The sequence below is a fragment of the Scyliorhinus torazame genome, chromosome 12 (assembly GCF_047496885.1).
Source record: "Scyliorhinus torazame isolate Kashiwa2021f chromosome 12, sScyTor2.1, whole genome shotgun sequence".
NCBI classification, from domain to species: Eukaryota; Metazoa; Chordata; class Chondrichthyes; order Carcharhiniformes; family Scyliorhinidae; genus Scyliorhinus; species Scyliorhinus torazame.
In genome coordinates, this window is record NC_092718.1 from 98818583 (window position 1) to 98841194 (window position 22612).

Below are 22612 nucleotides of genomic sequence, written 5' to 3' on the forward strand. Positions count from 1 at the left end.
TAATGCAGCCACAAGACAACTTAGCCTGATAAAGGCCTCCCCAGCTCATGTGATCTCATTCGTCTGGAATACACGAGAACATAAGAGGTTGGCTGTCGTCTTTCTAATTTGGCAAAGTCATTAGTGCCAGAGGAAAATGTTCCTATGCACAAGATAATTCTGTTCAACACAGCGTGTTGTTATGATCTGGAGTACGCTGCTTTAAGGGGTGGTCAACGCAGATCATAGAATCATAAAATCATAGAATTTACAGTGCAAAGGAGGCCATTCAGCCCATCAAGTCTGCACCGGTCCCCGGAAAGAGTACCCTACCTAAGCCCACACCTCCACCCCATCCCCATAACCCAGCAACCCCACCCAACCTTTTAGGACACTAAGGGCAATCTAACCTGCACATCTTTGGACTGTGGGAGGAATCCGGAGGAAACCCACAGAGACACGGAGAGGAAGTACAAACTCCGCACAGACAATGACCCACACCGGGAATCAAACCTGGGACCCGGGAGCCGTGACGCAACTGTGCTAACCACTGTGCTATTGTGTCCCCCCCCCTAATATGGAGGTTAATGTTCCTGTCTTGCATGCCGTAGAATTGTCGCAGACGGGATGGGAAATTGGGCGGATCACTTAAAGATTCATTGACCTTGGCCAAAAACATCCGCTCTCCTGGTAGGCACGACTCAAAATCCCATCCATAATTGTGACGTTCGAAAGGGAAATTTGATTCCTGCTTTATAAACTTGCATGTCTGTGGGGGAAAAGCAACCTGAGAGTGACTAACTCGGGTAGCTGTTTCAAAGACCTAGTTTCTGGGCTGTAAGGTTCTGCGATTCAATGAATTCACAGCGGGAATGCCCTCAAATATTTATTTAAACTGAGTTTGGCTTAAATGTACCCGAGGGCCTCCTCGTCCGCCCACTCAGTGCAATCTGCAGGCTAAAGCGACCCCAGCATTCCCAGATCCTGCCTGAAACTGTTCCCCCCATTTCTGGAATCCGACCTCAATTCCGCCATCCCAAATCCAGTTCTACTGTTAGGTCTCCACGTGACTTATGGAGAACATCAGAGTGTAAAAGTCAGAGCATTGATGTATTCTAACCGGCAATGAGGGCAACATTTTAAAATAAATTCTTTCATGGGAGGTGGGAGTCACTGGTTGGGCTGGCATTAATTGCCATCCCTAATTACCCTTAATCTGAGTAGCTTGCTCGGAGATTTCAGCGGGTAGTTAATGCCAACCACATTGCTGTGGGTCGAGAGTCACATGTAGGGCAGACCAGATAAGTATGGCAGATTACCTTCTCTAAAGGACATTATTTTCACTGTAACTTTATTGCAGTGTCAATGTAAGCTTACTTTGACAATAACAAAAATTATTATAAGTGAACTTTTGTGGGGGCCACGAAGAATCCAGCATGAGTTTTAAGGATACAAAGTAATAACATTTATTTACTATAACATATATACATAACAGTAGCAGTAACTTCCCTTGCTACATACTCCTTCCTCCTGGTTCCTGAACTGGCCAGCTAATTTATACTAGGAGTTTACTAGTGGTTTCTCCGCCCCTCTCATTGGGGACGCTCATACTCCCACAGGATTGTGGGATAGTCATTAGTCCCCAGCCAATGGTAAGTAGGCAGGTTATAACATCCCTCCCCCCCAAAGTCCAAATAATCCACCGAAGACCCTGGCGAAGGACGGCGTCGGACTCGTTTGGCCGCAGGCCGGACGCCATTTGCACGCGGCGCTGGATCAGGCGGCGTGTAACGAGACGGAGACCGGCGCTTCCGTGATGAACGGCGCGGTTGTACAGCCACGGCCCGTGGACCCGAGGATTCCCCCTCTGATGCATCCTGTGTCTCCATCTCGGAGTCAGAGTCTGCTGCCTCCGTCATGTCAGCGTCTCTATCTCCATTCGGTCCCATAACGACCTGTGCAGGCTTCGAGTGAGGCACCAGTGGAAGATTGTGAGGACTACCTTCCCTTGTCTCTGGTCTCTGCGGCTGTTGAAATGAGCTCCGGGGGCGGGGAATCTTTTGAGGGGATGATCTTCTGGACCGAACGTGGTCTACATGTTTTCGCTGGAGACGACCCTGGGCTTGCACGTGGTAAGATATAGGGCCCGTTTGGCGAAAGATTACACCAGGAACCCATTGGGCACCACCAGCAAAATTCCGAATGAATACTGGGTCACCGGGCGCAAACTGCCGAATCGGATGATGCCGAGAAAATCCCTGTCCCTGCCGTTCTTGTGTGCGGCGTACTTTTGCGCCAATGTCCGGGAAAACCATACTAAGGCGGGTGCAAAGTCTCCGGCCCATTAGGAGTTCTGCGGGAGCTACCCCAGTCACTGCATGGGGGGTGGTCCTGTACGTAAACAAAAAGCGAGCCAGTCTTGTGTCCATTGATCCGGAAGACTGCTTCTTTAGGCCTCTTTTGAATGTCTGCACTGCGCGCTCTGCCAACCCATTTGAAGCCGGGTGGTAAGGGGCAGTGCGGATATGGTGGATGCCGTTCATCTTTGTGAACCCAGCAAACTCCTCACTCGTGAATGGAGTGCCATTATCCGTGACCAGCACCTCGGGGAGGCCATGCGTACTAAACGATAAACGCATCTTTTCAATTGTTGCGCAGGACGTTGTCCCCTGCATCTTATGCACCTCTAGCCATTTGGGCTGGGCGTCAATTAGTAGAAGGAACATGGATCCTTGAAAAGGGCCTGCGAAATCTGCATGCAAGCGTGCCCAAGGCCGCCCTGGCCATTCCCAGTGATGTAGGGGCGCGGCCGGCGGAAGCTTCTGATGCTCCTGGCAAATGGTGCAGTTTTGGGCCACCTTCTCAATGTCGGTGTCGATGCCTGGCCACCAGACATAACTCCGGGCCAACATTTTCATTTTGGTCACGCCTGGATGCCCATTGTGCAAGTCTGATAGTATCAGCTCCTGGCCTTTTTCCGGGACAATCACACGCGTCCCCCACAAGAGGATGCCGTCTTCCACGCTGAATTCTGACAGCTTGGAGGAAAATGCCCGCAACTCGCCTGGGAGCTGTCTATGCTGCCCACCATACAGGACTATGTGCCGAACCTTTGACAGGATTGGCTCCGTCTGGGTCCACTCACAGATCTGTGATGCCGTGACAGGCAAGGTGTCCATAGAATTTAGGGTTGCAACCACCTCACCGGTCGTGGGGGTCGACATGGGGCCGGTCGATAAAGGTAATCGGCTCAGTGCGTCGGCATTTGCTATCTGCGTACCTGGTTTGTGCTCCAGAGAATACTCGTATGCAGCAAGCAACAAAACCCAGCGCTGGATCCGTGCAGAAGCAATGGGCGGTATTGGCATATCCTCTCTGAAAAGTCCCAGCAGGGGCTTATGATCAGTCACGATAGTGAAATGGCAGCCGTACACGTACTGGTGGAAGCGTTTCACCGCAAAAACCACTGCCAGGCCCTCCTTCTCGATCTGCGCGTACTTGTTCTCCGCTGCAGTCAATGTGCGGGAGGCGAAAGCTATCGGTCGCTCGGCCCCGTTCTCCATCTTGTGGGACAGGACGGCCCCAATACCATACGGGGATGCATCACATGTGACGAGCAAAGGCTTTCCAGGATCATAGTGGGTTAGTAACCCAGACGATGACAATTGTTGCTTTACTCGCCGGAAAGCGGTTTCTTGCGGCTGACCCCAAACCCAGGTGTGATTTTTCTTTAGCAGAAGGTGCAAAGGGGCCAGCGTAGTTGCCAGATTGGGGAGGAACTTCCCGTAATAGTTTACGAGACCGAGAAAAGAACGAAGATGCGAAGTGTCAGTCAGGGCGGGGGCATGTTGAATTGCACGCACCTTCTCTGCGACGGGGTGCAGACCCTCGCGGTCCACCCGATAACCTAGGTAGACTACTTCCTTTGCCTGAAATACGCACTTTGTGCGACGTAAACAGACTCCAGCCTCCGAAAGGCATCTAAGGACTGCCTCCAGATTTCCCAAATGCTCTTGCTCCGACGTCCCTGTAATCAAAACGTCATCTAGGTAGACAGCCACACGTGGTAAACCTCTCAAAATGCCCTCCATAACATGTTGAAAAATTGCGCAGGCAGAGGATACTCCAAAGGGCAACCGTGTATATTCATACAGGCCCCGGTGTGTATTAATCGTTACATATGGTCGGGAGGCAGGGTCCAGCTCCAACTGCAGGTAGGCATGACTCATATCTAATTTTGTGAACGAGAGTCCACCTGCAAGTTTCGCGTAGAGATCCTCTATGCGAGGCACTGGATATCGGTCGAGTCGGGAAACTGTATTCACTGTAAGTTTATAGTCGCCACACAAGCGAACTGTGGCATCTGACTTCATTACAGGTACAATTGGTGCTGCCCAGTCAGCAAAACGGACGGGCCTGATAATACCCAAACTCTCCAAACGAGTGAGCTCCCCTTCTACCTTCTCGAGCAAGGCGTAAGGCACTGGGCGCGCCCGGAAATAGCGCGGCATGGCTCCTGGTTCAACTTGGATACGGGCTACAGCCCCTTTTATTTTCCCCAAACCAAGCTGGAATACATCTGGGTATCGTCCTAGCACCTCAGTCAACCCTTCAGAAACTGTTTGGAGGATGTGCTGCCATTGCAACCGCAAATGGCGCAACCAGTCCCGACCCAACAGGCTGGGCCCATGGCCGTGCACCACGATAAGTGGGAAACGCCCCTCCTGGCGTCCATAGACAACAGGGGTCATTGTAGTTCCTGCAATGTCCAGTGGTTCCCCCGTGTAGGTGGCCAACCTGGCCTGTGAGTCGGTTAATGGAAGGGTCTGTATACCCTGCTTGATGCGGTCGAATGTCCTCTGGGCGATCACGGAGACCGCTGCACCAGTATCCAACTCCATCTCAAGCGGGTGGCCATTGACCCGTACTGTCACCTTAATGGGGGCCACACGGGGAGCTGCCACACAATGCAGCTGCAGGCAGTCGTCCTCCGTCTCCACGTCCTCAGGAGTAGTCGCCGCAGGTTCATCCACATGGAAGGTACGGCCTCTGGGCTGGTCCCAGTTACGGCCCCTGGGCTGGTCCCAGTTTCGGTCGGAACGACGGCGCCTCTGGCGTCCCCAGGACCGCCGTCCGTGACGGGGTCGACGCCTACAAGTCTGACACGGACATGGATCCTCATCCATTGGCTCTGGAGAAGGCTCCCTTCGGGGAGGAATGTCCGATGGCCACTGGCGTCGGTCCGGACGTTGCCTCGCCCAAGGTATCGCAGGAGTGCGGGGGGACGTTTTTGGACGGAAAGGGTTGCGCCCCAAGGCATGCACTTCCATTCCCTGTAGCTCCTGTACCCCTCGCTCTGCGCTCTCTCGGGACAAGACTATTTGAATGGCCTGTTGAAAATCAACGTTGGCTCCGCTAACAGCTTTCTCTGGGTGGCTGCATTGTTAATACCGCAAACCAAACGGTCGCGTAACATTTCTGACAAGGTCTCACCATAGTCACAGTACTCCGCAATCCTGCGTAGCCTGGATAGAAAGTCGGCAAGGGATTCTCCAGGGGTCCCCTCAGCGGTATTAAACCGGTAACGCTGGACTATCGTGGACGGGGTTGGGTTAAAGTGTTGCCCCACTATATTCACAAGTTCATCAAACGTTTTGGTGTCCGGTGCAGCTGGGTACGTAAGGCTCCTAATCACCCCAAACGTATGCGGGCCGCAGGTGGTGAGCAATATGACCACCTGGCGCTCGTTTTCGGTGATATTGTTTGCCCGGAAATAGTAACGCATCAGTTGTGTGTACTGGTTCCAGCTTTCCAGCGCAGCATCAAAAACATCCAAACGTCCGTACAGAGGCATGGTATAATAGAAAACAACTTCCAACCTGTATCCAACAAAAATCCAGGGAGGTGGCTTCAGCAGTGTAGACAGCTATTCACTTTTACCTTAGTCGCCAGTTTTGTAAGGGCCACGAAGAATCCAGCATGAGTTTTAAGGATACAAAGTAATAACATTTATTTACTATAACATATATACATAACAGTAGCAGTAACTTCCCTTGCTACATACTCCTTCCTCCTGGTTCCTGAACTGGCCAGCTAATTTATACTAGGAGTTTACTAGTGGTTTCTCCGCCCCCCTCATTGGGGAAGCTCATACTCCCACAGGATTGTGGGATAGTCATTAGTCCCCAGCCAATGGTAAGTAGGCAGGTTATAACATGAACCATATGGGTTTTTACGACAATCGGCAAAGGTTTCATGAATATCATGAGACTTTTTATTTCAAATTCCAAATTTCACCATGTGCTGTGGTTTATTTCAAACGCAGGTCCTCGGAGCATTGCCCTGGTTACCCAGGTTACTAGCCCAGTGACAATACCACTGCCTTCTTATTTTTGCCATCTGTCATCTGAGGTCTACCCCAGCTGCAGATCAAAAACATCAAATAATACCCCTGAATAGTTACCCACAATAGCGATGCCATTTCTCCCATTATGTCGCAGCGAAGGTCCTCATTGGTGTGTACAGATCGGGGTTGGCTGTATCTCATCAGGCCTTGCCGCCTTATCAAGGAAGGCACTATGGTTTTACGCCAGGTAAGGATGCCAACCTTCAAGGATTGCCCTGGAGTCTTCACCAGGGATTGAAAATTAATCCCTTGGACATGCCTGGGAGATACAGCTGGGGAGGGGTGGTTGCGGGTTGGAAATAATAGGAACACTAAAACAATTTTGTTTCTTGACATTGAAATAATGGAAATGGCATTGGGGATTGGGGTGAGGGGGGGGTGGGCGGTTACATGTGGGTGGGTTTATTTTGAAATGGTGTTTGCTGTATGTTATTGTTTTATTTTACCTTGTTGTAATGAAAAACTTTTCCGAATAAAAATATCTTTAAAAAAAGAAATAATGGAAATGGGTTAATATGGCTGTTTGACCCCTTCCTTTGCCGTCCCGCTGCAAGCAAATATGGAAAATTTGGCTTCCCGGCCAAAACTCCATTCGCTTTAAGTGGGACTGGGAATCCGGAATGAGCGAGGTCGCTGAATCCCGGCTCAAGTGTCCCGTTTGTTGATGACACAATACGCGACAGGGTTATGATTTGTTTCCTCTTCTTTATGCTTTCATGGTGTGTGGCCATCCCTAATTGCCTTTGAACTGAGTGACGTCCTAGGACATTTCAGAGGGCCCTTTAAGAGTCAACCATGTTGCTGTGGGCCTGGAGACACGTGTAGGCCAGACCAGGTAAGGATGGCAGATTTCCTTCCCTAAAGGACATTAGTGAACCAGATGGGTTTTTAACAAGAACCAACATTGATTTCATGGTCACATTACTGAGATGAGCTTTTAATTGCCGGTTGAAATTTAAATTCCACCAGCTGTGTTGGGTTTTGAATATATTTCCATAGAGCATTACCATACTAATCTTTATTTGTGTCACAGCCAGTCTTACATTAACACTGCAAAGGAGTTACTGTGAAAATCTGCTAATCGCCACACTTTGGCACCTGTTCATTAGCCTGGGCCTCTAGATTACTAGCCCAGTGACATTATCAGTACACCAACATCTGCCCACCTGCACTATCGCCCAATCATGAATTGAATTGAGAGGATGATGCAAAGAGGACTCAAGTTGATTTAGATGGGATAGGTGATTTAGCAATAACATGGCCCAAGGAATGTAATGTGAAAAAATGTGAAGTTATCCAATTTGGTAGGAAAAATAAAAATGGAGGACGGATTTTCCTTAACCCATCCTTTGCCCCACCCCTCCCATGGCGTGTTTAATGTCAAGTGGGGGTGGGGGAGACATTTTGGCAAGAACTCCAAAGCTCAGTTTCTCGCTGGTGTAAAATGAAGGAGGGATTTTGCTCTCCCACAAACCCATGCAGCCAGCAATTCCTACCAGAGTACAGTGTCTTGCATCTTGCTAATGGGATGTAGATAAAGGCCCAACAGGAATCTTAACCCCCGACATCTGATCACCTGCAATTCTGATGGGAAAACACATTGGTCCAGAACATGTGCGGACCAACATAGTATTTACATATTAGCATTTACCTGGAAAAGAGGTAAATGAGCACCAGGCCCTGGAGGTTGCGGGGGTGGCCGAGGGCTGAGCAGTGACCAACGTGGAGGTTGGTGTGCGGCGCAGAGGTGAGGATCCTCTGGCCCCCACCCAGATGACCTGCTAAACATGAGTTGTTAATGTCATACAGACTGACCCACCCTCCTACTGATCACATGTCCATTCTCCGGCAGGACGTGCAACCGACGGTGCCGCCCTATTGGGGCCCTATTGCTCCCCCACCCCCCACCTCCCAAGAGAACATCTCGGAGGAGATCTCCGAGGATGCCATCATAATAGTCACAACACACCTGTCATGCCTGCCCTCCACCACCGCAGAGACACGCACCTCAGTGGGCAAAAGTAGTGGACAGGCTTCTGGGGCACATTCCAGTGAGCACCACTCACCTGCTGATGCACATCAGGTGGAGGCAGGAACTCCCAGGCGAGACAGCAGTCGGAGGTCTGTAGGATCCCAGGTCCCAGATGGGTCCCAGTCAGATGCTGAGCCTCTGGACCAGGTTTACCTGGAGCTAATGCAGATGATAGGGTGCGGCCGAGAGATTGAGAGGGGGATGTCTGTGACACTCCAGCAGGTCCATAGCCGTTTGAAGGAGTCCCAGAGGCTATGGGTGCAGGCGATGGGGGGCCTGGTGAACAATGTCAGCAGCATGAGTGGAAGTGTCCAAGGTGTAGCTCAGTCAGTGACAGCCATGACAGAGTGCCTCGACAGCATGTCTAAGTCACTGGGGGACCTCATCCAGTACCAGTTGGACCTTGACGAGGCGCTGCGGCATGTCCCAGTCCCAGGGGACATTGCCGAGGCGCTGTGGAACATGTCTCAGTCTGAGTTGGGCGTAGGCGTGGCGCAGTAGAGTATGTTCACGTTGCTGGGGGATGTGTCCCAGTCACTGAAGGGCAACGCCAATGGCGTCGACACCATGCTATGGAAATTGGGTAGCTGCCAGGGCTGGCAGAGCCAAATGACGCAGGGGCAGTCAGGGCTCAATCCAGCTGCTCTCCATCCCAAGGTGACTCCAGGGCCCTAGGGGCACCGACCAGGAGATGGGGCTGCTGGGTGTAAACCTGGAGCTATCTTATGGAATGGCGATTGTCGTGTTGGGTGCTCTGCTACACAGACAAACCAACACAGTTGCAGATGGTACAACTCTGTTTTATTACTATCAATGACAACATCTGTAAACTTGTTACTGTGGTTCGTTCATTACCCTTTAACCTGTGGACCCAGCCCTAACACTATCTTGGAGTGGCACTCAGCACATGGTGAATGTCTGAGTAGCTTGCTGTGAGCTCTGTGCCCTGAGCTGTCTCCTGCTGGAATCAGTGGGAACTGTGGTGTTCTTCGTTTTATAGCGCGTGTGCCCTTGCTTGTGATTGGCTGCGATGTTGTGTGTGTGTTGATTGGTCCGTTGATCTGTCCATCAGTGTGTATGTGTGTTTGCACCATGATGTTTATCTGAATATCATGACAGTGATGGCGGCCACCAGCTCCCCTGAGTTCCACCCCCCTGACAATAGAAGGTCATTGGACGCGGTAGGCAGCAGGCTGCCTCCATCTCTGTTATGCATCCTGGGGACACAACTAGATGCAGCGGTAGAGCACAGAATGCTAAGCTGGTGGAGGATCACTGAGAAGGCACTGAGGGGTAGGGGGGAAGGAGTACCGGGGCAAGGGGTAAGTGGGGGTTAAGTGGAGAAGGCAGGGGTGCTGGGGGAAAGGTGGCAGAGGGTTTGGGAGTGGTATGGTCAGTTGGGCAGCACCATCGAAAGAGAGGGCGTTAGGGTCACTGTTATGAACTATTAAAATCTGTTCGCCTCGATCAGTATGACACCTCTGGCACATTGTCCAGCAATGCGTGCCGAGAACCAATTTGATTACCCATCTCCGCGGTCATGGGGGTCCTGGTTTCCTCTCTCTCCCACTCCCTCCCCAACCCCTAGCATATTATTAACAGGTGATGGGTGTGAGCGAGTACTGAGACGACAGGCTGTGGTCAGACTATGGCATTGAACTGGGGGCTCCAGCGCTCAGCTCTCTGTGGGTTATCATCAACCCCCACCCGCCCACCCGCCCAAGACCGTGACCCATTGACAGTACCGACACAATCCCCTCGCCCTACAGTGATGTTACACAGACCTGGGGGGGGATGGGAATGGAGGTGGGGTTGGGGGGGTGCAGGAGGATGATAAGTGGAGGGGGGGGGGGGAGGGGGAAGGCAGAAGGATGGGGGAAGGGTGGGAAGGGCGTGGTGTGGGAGAGTCATAGTCATAGAGTCATGGAGGTTTACAGCATGGAAACAGGCTCTTAGGCCCAACTTGTCCATGCCGCCCAGTTTTTACCACTAAGCTGGTCCCGATTGCCTGCATTTGGCCAATATACCTCAATACCCATCTTTCCCATATTACTGTCTAAATGCTTTTTAAAAGACAAAATTGCACCCACCTCTACTACTGCCTCTGGCAGCTCGTTCCGGACACTTACCACCCTCTGTTTGAAATGATTGCCCCTCTGGACACTTTTGCATCTCTCCTCTCTCATCTTAAACCTGTGCCCTCTAGTTTTAGACTCCCTTCCCTTTGGGAAAAGATGTTGACTATCTACCTTATTTATACTCCTCATTATTTTATATCACCCCTCAGCCTCCTATGCTCCAGGGAACAAAGTCGCAGGCTCACCGGTCTGTGTTCCCAGGCTTTTCCCAGAGGCCGTCCTTAAAGAAAGGCACAAGATTTGGTACCCTCCAATCTTCAGGCACCTCTCCTGTGGCTGATGATGATTCAAATATCTCTGCCAGGGGACCCACAATTTCCTCCCTGGCCTCACACAATGTCCTGTGATATATTTCATCAGGTTCTGGGAATTTATCTACCTTAATGTGCTTTGAGACTTCCAGCACCTGCTTCTCTGTAATAGAAACACTCCTCAAGACATCACTATTTATTTCCCTAAGTTCCCTAACATCCATACTTTTCTCAACAGTAAATACTGATGAGAAATATTCATTTAGGATCTCACCCATCTCTTGTGGATCCGCACAGAGATGACTTTGTAGATCCTTAAGAAGCCCTACCCTATCCCTAGTCACTCTTTTGCCCTTTTTCTATTTGTAGAAGCTCTTTGGATTTTCCGTTGCCTTATCTGCCAAAGCAATCTCATGTCCCCTTTTTGCCCACCTGATTTCTCTCTTAACTCTACTCGAACAACCTCTATACTCTTCAAGGGATCCATTTGATCCCAGCTGCCTATGAATGTCTTATGCCTCCTTCTTCTTTTTGACCAGGGCCTCAATGTCCCGAGTCATTCAGGGTTCCCTACTTCTACCAGCCTTACCCTTCACTCTAAAAGGAATGTGCTTACCCTGAACCGTGGTCAACACACTTTTGAGAGGGGGGAATGACGGACTTCCTCTGTGAAGTGGGCAAGGTTGAGGGCCTTCCTGGCCCTCCGGGCTTACCTGACCCCTGCAGCTCCCACCTTTCGTCCATCCTCTTGCTGGTCCTTCAGATCCTCACCGTGCTCGTCATCCAACCCCTCCTGGTCTGGCACCTCCTCGTCCTCCTCCTCAGAGATGGCCACATATTCCACCCCCTCCACCTCCAGCACGTCACCCCGCTGCTGTGCCAATTGTGGAGGACTCAGCAGACCACCACAAAGTGGCCGATCCTCCAGGGGGGTACAGTGCAGTACAGCTATGGGCGGCCGCTCCTCTGCCCTGCAAACCATGCCCCTGCCCCCCCATGGTGACTCAGCCCAACCCTTGCTGGACACCTGGGAGCACCCCCACCCCCTTCCGAGTGCCAGGGCAGGAACTGCTGTGCCCCCGGACTCTTTGTCCACTTTCTGTGGAGGGGGTTGGATCATGGGATAACGGGGATCGCTCCCGTTAATTTTTGGAGATTGGGTTTAAGTGGTGATTATCGGTTTCTCGCCATGCTCAGGCGAGATCCTGATTCTGCCAATGGGTGCAGGCCGGTTCGATCGCAAACAGATCGGTGCCCGGAGCGGTTCTCGTTTTTGGCCTCTCCCAAGATCAAACGGCCTGGTCGTACTCTCACTGAAGCGCAACATGGCCATTAAATCACACCCCTGGCCTTTATCAAACATCCACATTAACCAGGTAAACTGCAGTGTAGTGGGAGAAACCTTCTCAAGGGCAGTTAAGGGTAGCATGCTACGCCGCTTCAAATGCTTGTCGAAATGCTTCTTTAATCTTACAAGGGTTGCCGACCCTGCCGCCTTTTCAGGTAGTCAGTTCCAGTTTCAGGCAGTGTGTTCCACTGTCACTGAACTCCATTCAAACTGGTTCCTCTCAAGCATGCTGCTGATAATGGCAAAGTTGTGGGTTCCAAATCCCCTTTGCTGGACCACTATTCTGCTTGACAATGTTTTACCTGAAATGCAGCAAATCAGGAGGAGCACAACAAGATCCCACATGACTAGAAATGTGATATCGACCAGATAATCTGCATTTTGGGGATTGGGAAAGCGATAAGTACTGGTCCAGACATGGGGGGCAGGGGAGGGAGGGGGCGGTGTGCTGGAATCCTCTTCTTCAAAATTCGGGCATGAGATTTTTTTCTATTAACAACCAAGAGGGGAAACGACCTGAAACACAGCACTTCCTACAATGCAGCACTCCATCGGCACTAACACGAGGAGTGTAAGGCTGGATGACACAACGAGGCCTTTGGAGTGGTGACTGGAAACAATAGCGTTCTATCTCAAAGACAACATTGTTTACATTGACCCATAGCTGGCATTTACGAGAGAGACAGGAATTGATAGGGAAGTACCCCAAATTGATATATGTTCCTGTTGTCAGTGCCTTTAAGAATTGGATGTGTAAGCAATGTACCTTTAAGAAAATAGTGATGTCAGAGAGTGGGTGGAGCTCAGCTCAGTTCAGCCATTTTGAAGTTTCAGTTTTGAAAAGTGCCTGGCTGATTTTGCTGTGAGCTGCCTAAAAGGCGAAAGCCAGTTTGAGACAGCAGCTTGAGAAGTTCTGGTTTGGGAAAGAGCTGGGTGTGTGTCTGTGTTTTGCAGTGAGCTGGATTTCTGCCATGAAACACTATCTCTGGATCATTTGGGTGATTTAAAGTAAAGCCTTTAACCTGATGTGATAATGTTTAAAAGTGTTAAGTCTTTTGGAAGTTTGAAGGAACATTTTAAGGAAGTGTTTACTGTTGCAATATTTTCTGAGTTATCTTTGAAGTAAGGGGTGTTAAGCGATCCAATGTATATTTAAGATGTTTATTTAAGATGTTAAGTTGAGTTCATGGAATAAACAGTGTTTTGTGTTTAAAAACCCACGTGTCACTTCCGGGTGCGGCAATGACCAGCTGAGTCGCACGTTTCGGCAGCTCCCGTTGGAACGGACTTTTGGGCTCTTAATAGGAGCCCAAACGGCAATTTAAACGGCAAAAACACTGCGGTAAACCAGAAGGGAATCCCCCCGGACACGCATGGAAAAGGGAGAGGATAGCGGCCGGATTGCGGAGGATCCTCTGGAGCAGCGGCAAGGAAGGGAAGCTCAAAGCAAGATGGCGTCGGAAGGTGGCCGTTTGCGATGGGGCCCGGAGCAGCAAGAGTTCCTGCGGCGCTGTGTGGAAGAGCTGAAGAAGGAGTTGAAGAAGGAGCTGTTGGCCCCGATATTGCAGGCGATTGAAAGACTAAAAGAGGAGCAGAGGACCCAAGAGCTGGAGCTTCGGGTCGTGAAGGCAAAGACTGCTGAAAACGAAGATGAAATACAGGGCCTGGTATGAAGGCAGAAACACACAAGGCACAGCATAAAAGATGTGTGGAGAGGTTGGAAGCGCTGGAGAATAACTCAAGGAGAAATAATTTAAGAGTCCTGGGTCTTCCCGAAGGCACAGAAGGGGCGGACATCGGGACATATGTGAGCACGATGCTTCACTCACTAATGGGATCGGAGGCCCCGACGGGCCCTTTGGAGGTGGAGGGAGCTTATCGAGTTCTGGCACGAAGACCAAAGGCTGGAGAAATACCTCGAGCTATAGTGGTGAGGTTTCTCCGCTACAATGACAGAGAGACGGTTCTCAGATGGGCGAAGAAAACTCGGAGCTGTAGGTGGGAGAACGCGGTGATCCGCGTATACCAAGATTGGAGTGCGGAGGTGGCGAGAAGGAGGGCAAGTTTCAATCGGGCTAAGGCGGTGCTTCACAAAAAGAAGGTCCAGTTTGGAATGTTGCAACCAGCGAGATTGTGGGTCATACACCAAGGGAAGCACCACTACTTTGAGACGGCAGAAGAGGCGTGGACATTCATTGTGGACGAGAAGCTGGAATAGTCTGGCGAGAGAAAGAGCTTTTGGGACAAAGTGGTGGTGTGATTACAGGGGGCGGGGGGGGTGGGGGATGATTTTTCAATTTGTTAATTTTGTGATCCTGTAACTTTTCTCTCTTCCCGATGTTGGGGGGGGGGGGGGGGGGGAGCATGAGGAACTGTGGGCGCCGGCCATTAGGGGCGGGGCCGAGTGGGAAACGCGGGCTTTGTTCCCGCGCTATGGTAATTATGGCGGGAACAGGGACGCAGGAAGGAAGGAGGGGGCCTCGCACAGTGGGAGCCGAGGATAAGGGGGGAAGCCGAGGTCAGCCAGAGTTTGCTGACTTCTGGGAGCAACATGGGGGGGTGCAACTACGCTAGAGGGGGATCTAGCGGAGGGGGGGGTTAACTGGGTTGCTGCTGCTAAGGAGAAGGGGGAGCTGTTATGGGATGGGGTGGTCGAGGCGGGAGTGCACCGTCGGGGGGATATACGGGTACGTGGGAACTGGGTGAGGAGCTGGGTTAAAAAAGGGGATGGTTAATCGACAAGGGTAAAGAGCCCCCCCAACCCGGCTGATCACGTGGAACGTGAGAGGGCTGAATGGGCCGATTAAAAGGGCACGGGTACTCGCACACCTAAAGAAATTAAAGGCAGATGTGGTTATGTTGCAGGAGACGCATCTGAAACTGATCGACCAGGTCAGACTACGTAAAGGATGGGTAGTACAGGTGTTCCATTCGGGCTTAGATGCGAAGAACAGGGGGGTGGCTATCTTAGTGGGGAAACGGGTACTGTTTGAGGCAAAGACCATAGTGGCGGATAGTGGGGGTAGATACGTGATGGTGAGTGGCAGATTGCAAGGGGAGACGGTGGTTCTGGTGAACGTATATGCCCCGAACTGGGATGATGCAAATTTTATGAGGTGTATGTTGGGACGTATCCCGGACCTGGAGGCGGGAAAGTTGGTAATGGGGGGAGACTTCAATACGGTGCTTGATCCAGGGCTGGACCGGTCGAGGTCCAGGACTGGGAGGAGGCCGGCAGCGGCCAGGGTGCTCAAGGACTTCATGGAGCAGATAGGAGGAGTAGACCCCTGGAGATTTAGTAGGCCTAGGAGTAAGGAGTTTTCATTTTTCTCCCATGTTCACAAAGTATACTCACGGATAGACTTTTTTGTCTTGGGAAGGGCACTGATTCCGAAGGTGACAGGGACGGAATATACGGCCATAGCCATTTCGGACCACGCTCCACATTGGGTAGACCTGGAGGTAGGAGAGGAAAAAGAACAGCACCCACTCTGGAGAATGGATATGGGCTTATTAGCGGATGAGGGGGTATGTTTAAGGGTGAGGGGGTGTATTGAAAGGTACTTGGAGCTTAATGACAATGGGGAGGTTCAGGTGGGAGTGGTCTGGGAGGCGTTGAAGGCGGTGGTCAGAGGGGAACTGATATCCATTAGAGCACATAAAGGGAAGCAAGAGGGTAAAGAAAGGGAGCGATTGTTGAAAGAACTTTTGAGGGTGGACAGGCAATATGCAGAGGCACCGGAGGAGGGACTGTACAGGGAAAGACAAAGGTTACATATGGAGTTTGACCTGCTGACCACTGGTAAGGCAGAGGCACAGTGGAGGAGGGCACAGGGTGTACAATATGAGTATGGAGAGAAGGCGAGTCGGCTACTGGCCTACCAATTGAGGAAGAGGGGAGCAGCGAGGGAGATAGGTGGGGTGAGAGATGAGGAGGGAGAGATGGAGCGGAGAGAGTGAACGGGGTGTTCAAGGCATTCTATGAGAGGTTATATAAGGCTCAGCCCCCGGAAGGGAAGGAGGGAATGAGGTGTTTCCTGGATCAGCTGGAATTCCCGAAGGTGGAGGAGCAGGAGAGGGCGGGACTGGGAGCACAGATTGAGATGGAGGAGGTGGTAAAAGGGATTGGGAGCATGCAAGCGGGGAAGGCCCCGGAACCGGATGGATTCCCGGTGGAATTTTATAGGAAATATATGGACCTACTGGCCCCGCTTTTGACGAGAACCTTTAATGAGGCCAGGGAAAGGGGGCAGTTGCCCCCGACTATGTCGGAGGCGACGATATCGCTCCTTTTGAAGAAGGATAAAGACCCGCTGCAGTGTGGGTCCTCCAGGCCCATTTCCCTTTTAAATGTAGATGCTAAGCCCCTGGCCAAGGTGATGGCGACGAGGATAGAGGACTGTGTCCTGGGGGTGGTCCACGAGGATCAAACTTGGTTCGTTAAGGGGAGACAGCTGAACACGAACATACGGAGGTTGCTAGGGGTAATGATGATGCCCCCACCAGAGGGGGAGGCGGAGATAGTGGTGGCGATGGACGCCAAGAAAGCATTCGACAGAGTGGAGTGGGATTATCTGTGGGAGGTGCTGAGGAGATTTGGTTTTGGAGAAGGGTTTATTGGATGGGTACAGCTGCTGTACAGGGCCCCGGTGGCGAGTGTGATCACGAACAGGCAGAGGTCTGACTACTTCCGTCTTCATAGAGGGACGAGGCAGGGGTGTCCCCTGTCTCCGTTACTGTTTGCATTAGCGATTGAGTCCCTGGCCATAGCACTGAGGGGCTCCAGGAAGTGGAGGGGAGTACTTGGGGGAGGAGAAGAACACCGGGTATCTTTGTATGCAGATGATTTATTGCTGTATGTTGCGGACCCAGTGGAGGGGATGCCTGAGATAATGCAGACACTCAGGGAGTTTGGGGAATTTTCGGGGTACAAATTGAATATGGGGAAGAGTGAGTTGTTTGTGGTGCATCCGGGGGAGCAGAGCAGGGGAATAGATGATTTACCTCTGAGGAAGGTAATAAGAGATTTCAGGTACTTAGGGATTCAGATAGCCAGGAGTTGGGGAACCTTACATAGGCTTAATTTAACAAGATTGGTGGAACAGATGGAGGAGGATTTTAAGAGATGGGACATGGTGCCCCTGTCACTGGTGGGTAGGGTCAGGCGGTCAAAATGGTAGTCCTCCCGAGATTCCTTTTTGTGTTTCAGTGCCTTCCGGTGATGGTCACGAAGGCTTTTTTCAAGAAAATTGAGAAAAGTGTCATGAGTTTTGTGTGGGCCGGGAAGACTCCGAGAGTGAGGAGGGGTTTCTTGCAACGTAGCAGGAATAGGGGGGGGGCTGGCACTACCGAGCCTAAGTGAATACTACTGGGCCGCCAATATCTCAATGGTGTGTAAGTGGATGGGAGAAGGGGAGGGAGCGGCGTGGAAGAGATTGGAGATGGCGTCCTGCAAAGGAACCAGCTTACAAGCACTGGTGACGTTGCCGTTCTCCCCGAAGAAATACACCACAAGTCCAGTGGTGGTGGCAACGCTAAAAATTTGGGGGCAGTGGAGACGACATAGGGGAAGGACGGGAGCCTCGGTGCGGTCCCCGATAAGAAATAATCATAGGTTTGTCCCGGAGAGAATAGATGGGGGATTTGGAGTATGGCAGAGAGCTGGGGTTGTGCAACTGAGAGATCTGTTCGTAGACGGGACGTTTGCGAGTCTGGGAGCGCTGACGAAAAAATATGGGTTGCCCCAAGGGAATGCATTTCGGTACATGCAACTGAGGGCATTTGCGAGGCAACAGGTGAGGGAATTCCCGCAGCTCCCGACGCAGGAGATTCAAGACAGAGTGATCTCAGGGACATGGGTGGGGGATGGTAGGGTGTCGGATATATACAGGGAAATGAGGGATGAGGGGGAGATCATGGTGGATGAGCTGTAGGGGAAATGGGAAGAAGAGCTGGGGGAAGAGATTGAGGATGGGCGGTGGGCTGATGCCCTACGTAGGGTAAACCCGTCGTCCTCGTGCGCCAGGCTAATCCTGATACAATTCAAGGTTTTGCACAGGGCGCATATGACCAGAGCAAGGCTCAGTAAATTTTTCGGGGTAGAGGATAGGTGTGGGAGATGCTTGAGAAGCCCAGCAAACGACACCCACATGTTTTGGCCATGCCCGGCACTGCAGGGGTTCTGGGTGGGGGTGGCAAAGGTGCTTTCGAAGGTGGTGGGGGTCCGGGTCGAGCCAGGCTGGGGGTTGGCAATATTTGGGGTTGCAGAAGAGCCGGGAGTGCAGGAAGCGAAAGAGGCTGATGTCCTGGCCTTTGCATCCCTAGTAGCCCGGCGAAGGATATTGCTTATGTGGAAGGAAGCCAAACACCCGGGCGTGGAGACCTGGATAAATGACATGGCAGGGTTTATAAACTAGAAAGGATAAAGTTTGCACGAAGGGGTTCGGCTCAAGGGTTCACCAGGCGGTGGCAACCGTTCATTGACTACCTCGCAGAACGATAAAGGAAATGGGAAGGCAACAGCGGCAACCCAGGGGGGAGGGGAGAGGGGGGGGGGGTGGGGAGGTCTCGGGCAGGTCCTCAGTGGTGTTTTTGTATATATATATATGTACTTGGTTATGTATATTGGATTGTTTGATTTTATCTCTGGAGAGTTATTATTTTGTTATGGCAGTTGCCATTTAGTTTATATATTATTTATTTATTTGTTAAAACGATCACTGTTATGTTGCGGACCCAGTGGAGGGGATGCCTGAGATAATGCAGACACTCAGGGAGTTTGGGGAATTTTCGGGGTACAAATTAAATATGGGGAAGAGTGAGTTGTTTGTGGTGCATCCGGGGGAGCAGAGCAGGGGAATAGATGATTTACCGCTGAGGAAGGTAATAAGAGATTTCAGGTACTTAGGGATTCAGATAGCCAGGAGTTGGGGAACCTTACATAGGCTTAATTTAACAAGATTGGTGGAACAGATGGAGGAGGATTTTAAGAGATGGTACATGGTGCCCCTGTCACTGGTGGGTAGGGTCAGGCGGTCAAAATGGTAGTCCTCCCGAGATTCCTTTTTGTGTTTCAGTGCCTTCCGGTGATGGTCACGAAGGTGAGGCTAGAAATAGGAAGATAGAGCAGCTAAACACGTGGCTAAACAGCTGGTGTAGGAGGGAGGGTTTCCGTTATCTGGACCACTGGGAGCTCTTCCGGGGCAGGTGTGACCTGTATAAGAAGGACGGGTTGCATCTAAACCGGAGAGGCATAAATATCCTGGCCGCGAGGTTTGCTAGTGTCACACGGGAGGGTTTAAACTAGTATGGCAGGGGGGTGGGCACGGGAGCAATAGGTCAGAAGGTGAGAGCATTAAGGGAGAACTAGGGAATAGGGACAGTGTGGCTCTGAGGCAGAGCAGACAGGGAGAAGTTGCTGAACACAGCGGGTCGGGTGGCCTGAAGTGCATATGTTTTAATGCAAGAAGTATTACGGGTAAGGCAGATGAACTTAGAGCTTGGATTAGTACTTGGAACTATGATGTTGTTGCCATTACAGAGACCTGGTTGAGGGAAGGGCAGGATTGGCAGCTAAACGTTCCAGGATTTAGATGTTTCAGGCGGGATAGAGGGGGATGTAAAAGGGGAGGTGGAGTTGCGCTACTGGTTCGGGAGAATATCACAGCTGTACTGCGGGAGGACACCTCAGAGGGCAGTGAGGCTATATGGGTAGAGATCAGGAATAAGAAGGGTGCAGTCACAATGTTGAGGGTTTACTACAGGCCTCCCAACAGCCAGCGGGAGATAGAGGAGCAGATAGGTAGACCGATTTTGGAAAAGAGTAAAAACAACAGGGTTGTGGTGATGGGAGACTTCAACTTCCCCAATATTGACTGGGACTCACTTAGTGCCAGGGGCTTAGACGGGGCGGAGTTTGTAAGGAGCATCCAGGAGGGCTTCTTAATACAATATGTAGACAGTCCAACTAGGGAAGGGGCGGTACTGGACCTGGTATTGGGGAATGAGCCCGGCCAGGTGGTAGATGTTTCAGTAGGGGAGCATTTCGGTAACAGTGACCACAATTCAGTAAGTTTTAAAGTACTGGTGGACAAGGATAAGAGTGGTCCTAGGATGAATGTGCTAAATTGGGGGAAGGCTAATTATAACAATATTAGGCGGGAACTGAAGAACATAGATTGGGGGCGGATGTTTGAGGGCAAATCAACATCTGACATGTGGGAGGCTTTCAAGTGTCAGTTGAAAGGAATTCAGGACCGGCATGTTCCTGTGAGGAAGAAGGATAAATACGGCAGTTTTCGGGAACCTTGGATGACGAGTGATATTGTAGGCCTCGTCAAAAAGAAAAAGGAGGCATGTGTCAGGGCTAAAAGGCTGGGAACAGACTAAGCCTGCGTGGAATATAAGGAAAGTAGGAAGGAACTTAAGCAAGGAGTCAGGAGGGCTAGAAGGGGTCACGAAAAGTAATTGGCAAATAGAGTTAAGGAAAATCCCAAGGCTTTTTACACGTACATAAAAAGCAAGAGGGTAGCCAGGGAAAGGGTTGGCCCACTGAAGGATAGGCAAGGGAATCTATGTGTGGAGCCAGAGGAAATGGGTGAGGTACTAAATGAATACTTTGCATCAGTATTCACCAAAGAGAAGAAATTGGTAAATGTTGAGTCTGGAGAAGGGTGTGTAGATAGCCTGGGTCACATTGAGATCCAAAAAGACGAGGTGTTGGGTGTCTTAAAAAATATTAAGGTAGATAAGTCCCCAGGGCCTGATGGGATCTACCCCAGAATACTGAAGGAGGCTGGAGAGGAAATTGCTGAGGCCTTGACAGAAATCTTTGGATCCTCGCTGTCTTCAGGGGATGTCCCGGAGGACTGGAGAATAGCCAATGTTGTTCCTCTGTTTAAGAAGGGTAGCAAGGATAATCCCGGGAACTACAGGCCGGTGAGCCTTACTTCAGTGGTAGGGAAATTACTGGAGAGAATTCTTCGAGACAGGATCTACTCCCATTTGGAAGCAAATGGACGTATTAGTGAGAGGCAGCACGGTTTTGTGAAGGGGAGGTCGTGTCTCACTAACTTGATAGAGTTTTTTTCGAGGAGGTCACTAAGATGATTGATTCAGGTAGGGCAGTAGATGTTGTCTATATGGACTTCAGTAAGGCCTTTGACAAGGTCCCCCATGGTAGACTAGTACAAAAGGTGAAGTCACACGGGATCAGGGGTGAGCTGGCAAGGTGGATACAGAACTGGCTAGGCCATAGAAGGCAGAGAGTAGCAATGGAAGGATGCTTTTCTAATTGGAGGGCTGTGACCAGTGGTGTTCCACAGGGATCTGTGCTGGGACCTTTGCTCTTTGTGGTATATATAAATGATTTGGAGGGAAATGTAACTGGTCTGATTAGTAAGTTTGTAGACGACACAAAGGTTGGTGGAATTGCGGATAGCGATGAGGACTGTCGGAGGATACAGCAGGATTTAGATTGTTTGGAGACTTGGGCGGAGAGATGGCAGATGGAGTTTAATCCGGACAAATGTGAGGTAATGCATTTTGGAAGGTCTAATGCAGGTAGGGAATATACAGTGAATGGTAGAACCCTCAAGAGTATTAAAAGTCAAAGAGATCTAGGAGTACAGGTCCACAGGTCATTGAAAGGGGCAACACAGGTGGAGAAGGTAGTCAAGAAGGCACACGGCATGCTTGCCTTCATTGGCCGGGGCATTGAGTATAAGAATTGGCAAGCCATGTTGCAGCTGTATAGAACCTTAGTTAGGCCACACTTGGAGTATAGTGTTCAATTCTGGTCGCCACACTACCAGAAGGATGTGGAGGCTTTAGAGAGGGTGCAGAAGAGATTTACCAGAATGTTGCCTGGTATGGAGGGCATTAGCTATGAGGAGCGGTTGAATAAACTCGGTTTGTTCTCACTTGAACGAAGGAGGTTGAGGGGAGACCTGATAGAGGTCTACAAAATTATGAGGGGCATAGACAGAGTGGATAGTCAGAGGCTTTTCCCCAGTGTAGAGGGGTCAATTACTAGGGGGCATAGGTTTAAGGTGAGAGGGGCAAGGTTTAGAGTAGATGTACGAGGCAAGTTTTTTACGCAGAGGGTAGTGGGTGCCTGGAACTCGCTACCGGAGGAGGTGGTGGAAGCAGAGATGATAGTGACATTTAAGGGGCATCTTGACAAATACATGAATAGGATGGGAATAGAGGGATACGGACCCAGGAAGTGTAGAAGATTGTAGTTTAGTCGGGCAGCATGGTCGGCACGGGCTTGGAGGGCCGAAGGGCCTGTTCCTGTGCTGTACATTTCTTTGTTCTTTGTTCTTGTTATATATATTGTTTTATTGTTGTAAAAAGGTAAATCTTTGTATTGTTTTGTTTGACCGGAAAAAATTTGAATAAAATATATATTTTTTTAAAAACCCACGTGTCCATAATTGTAATATTACACCTATGGAA